Source organism: Physella acuta, unplaced genomic scaffold (assembly GCF_028476545.2).
Source record: "Physella acuta isolate Inbredline_101_S28 unplaced genomic scaffold, ASM2847654v3 ptg002398l, whole genome shotgun sequence".
Lineage (NCBI taxonomy): Eukaryota > Metazoa > Mollusca > Gastropoda > Physidae > Physella > Physella acuta.
In genome coordinates this window covers 1-3,019 of record NW_026733887.1, presented here as the reverse complement: position 1 = coordinate 3,019, position 3,019 = coordinate 1, and the positions used below count along the sequence as shown (strand labels likewise).

General features: G+C 37.0%; 1 non-coding gene across 1 annotated transcript; it reads right to left on the bottom strand.

Moving 5' to 3' along the window:
- Nucleotides 1–1,426: 1,426 nt before the first annotated feature.
- On the bottom strand, nt 1,427–1,590 carry LOC131933196 (U1 spliceosomal RNA). The gene has a single exon (XR_009384877.1). It is a non-coding gene; the product is annotated as a U1 spliceosomal RNA (small nuclear RNA).
- Between the last annotated feature and the right edge of the window lie 1,429 nt (nt 1,591–3,019).

The following is a 3,019-nucleotide window of genomic DNA, read 5'->3' as shown; positions in this document are numbered from 1 at the left end:
TACACCTCACTGATACGGAAAAACATAATTTTGCAATCTTGTCCGTATGTCTGTGTGTCTGTCTGTGTGTAAACACGATAACTTGAGTACCGTTACAGCTAGGTTGATGAAATTTCATATATAAGTATTTTGTCAAAATCGTAGATCCTGATCAACTTTTGAGCGATTTCCGATAACCGGAAGTGGTCCTTTTGTACTTTGAATTTTTCAAAAGCCTATAACTTGAGTACTATTTCAGATAGACTAATAAAATTTCACATGTAAGTAAAAGATCGATTTTCTGCCTTCTTTCAAAATTTGAGTAATTTCCGTTGACCAGAAGTACTAATTTACGCTATTTTCGATTTCTCAAAAAACGCATGTAAATTTATAAAGTACTAATAATATTGCGCACTATTATGCACATTTTGTTTTGGCGTTCGCTTGGTGCGCAATTCTTTTTTCTATGAGATTCTATTCTATTTTTAAAAGTTTAAGTAATTAGAAATCATTTCTATATTTCAAGTTTTATAAGAATATTCGAGAAAGTTTAGGGGAGATCACTCCCGGTTTATTTTGTTTAGGGAAAATAATATTGAAGCTCTTTATGTAAAAGTTCCTATTTAGACCTAGCGATCCATTTGTCAGATGAAGTGGGTTTTTCTATGTCTTGACCTGGGACATGTGGACCGTCACAGCTGGGTGGACCCAGGGACGCCCTACAGTCTCAAGCCCGAACCGAGATCCGAACTTTCGGGCTAGCAGCCAAACGCTCTATTACAAACTTCAGTGTAAGAAGAAAGGATGGGGGACGGACCCCGGGCAGATGAGGCTCGTTGGTTGGGGACAAATCCCATCTAGGGGAGAAAACCACTAAATCAAGCAACTGCTGCCTTGCTGATCGTTCTTGGGTAGGCAAAAGGCAAAGCCAGAAAGAAAAGCAGGCGTAAACTATTTTACACGTTATATTCAAATTTGTTGTAGTAAAATCGCCCTCCATCTTACATCGAGGAAGAAGGAACCGGGACAAATCATGAATTATAAAATGCGATGGCGTACAAAAGTCAAAATATAGGGGAGTGGTGGTCAGTTGGTTGAATCAATGTTGTAAACAATTGTAAACGATAGCACTAAGGTGGGGCATTTGTAAATGACGTCATTTTATGACGTGTGATCTAACTTTGTGATAATTTGTGGATTTAAAAAAAAAAGGGGGGGGGGGGGGGTAAATTAAAAAAAAAAACCCACTAATCCTTACAAGTAATGACTTCAAGAATGTACTAACTATAATAGATAAGGAAGTAAAGCCAACCTTCTCCCCATTGTAAAAGAATTGGGCGCTAAATGATTTTGTGTATACCAAGGGGGTTATTGATATTACCCGAAATGATGGAAGGAAAAAGCTGCTTTCAATGAGAGGCTACCGATGTTTACATTTCATTTATTACAGGGGATAGCGCGAACGCAGTCCCCCCTACGAAAAAATTACGCACCCGAGTCACCCACATTTGGGGTGATCGCAGGGGTCAACCCACACGAAGTGCAATGTGCAGGCCTCGCCCTGGGAGGACCTCCTTGCTGATCAAGGTGCCTCCTGTGCCAGGTAAGTATGCTTGAACAAGCGGCCGATTCACCACTTTCAGCGGCCATCGCAAGAATGCTATGGTGTTTAGTTTTCTGAATAGTTCACTCTTTTATCAAATTAAATACATCGCTCTTTGTAATGGTATTCGATTTTTCTGCAATTATGCAATACATTTATTTTGTAAAACTTTGATAAAACGTTAATCTTTTTAAAGGAATTATTACTGCGACATATAGTTCAATGGTTTTAAATTAAACTGGCAGCATAGGTTGCTTCCCTTTGCTGATAGGTTGATTTGTTTCTAGCCTCCCTTTAAAACATACATAGTGATTTTATAAGCAGATTTTTAATAAGTAAATCAGATTTTGTAGATAATTGTGCTGGTATGGAAGTATAGACCCCCAAAGAAATACAGAACACATAACAAGCCAAGAAGAGTTACGAGTAAAAATAATTGAAATGAGTTTTCATTTAAATATTTGTGTTTTACCTCCTATTTCAGGCACGCATGTCGACAACAATAATATATCGAATGGGAAACATTGAAATCGTATATAGAAATAATTTTTTTTTAAAAGTGTAAGTTATTTGACTTGTGGTTTGATAATAAGTGAGAGGTGATTGGTAGCAGTGTTTCTAACAGACACTTTAATCCAGAGGGGGGGGGGGGGCTTAAAACTTTGGAGGAGGGGGTCTGAATTAAATTTCCGGAGGAAAAGGACACTGAATAAAGTATACATTTTGTGTATAAATTCTTTTTCGTTGGGAGGGGGGAAAGGGGATAATGAAGTGCACCTCCCCCCTCCCCCAACAAGGAGAGGCCTAAGAGAAACTGGTCGGTAATTCGAGCAAAGAAGGGGTGGTATAGGTTTGGTAAGAGTGTGTTTTGTATAGCGTAGTGCAGCTAATATAGTAGTTGAATAAGTTCTTCTGTCTATATGTACCATGACATTAAGAAGTATTATTGAATCACAAGTACTCAGACGTATTAATATATTTTGGTAATTTGTGTTTGTTATCATGGAATTTATTATCAGGAAGTGACCTTCACGGCTGAAAATCTGATAAAATCGTAATTTTTTTCCGTCTTTTTTATGCCTGTCATTTAACTTTAAGTCATCTTAAAAATACTTGTTTTCAATTCACAACACGTAATCATTAAACAGGAACATTAACTCTTGAAATACAAAAAAAAAAAAAAAAAAAAAATACAAAAAAAAAAATTATAAAAAACAGCGTGTACTAAAAGAAAAACATAAAAATTCGGAATATACTTAACACAAAATAAATTTAATTTTAAAATCACCAACCGATATTTTCATTCCAAGGTAGCAACCAAACAGCCATGTTTTATTACTCGTAAAACAAGAGTTCCCAGTCAACGTCCTTATATCGGCTGCCTGCTCTTTAGTGCGTACGGACTTAAACTCCTCCTCAACACAAGGGCGGGGGGGG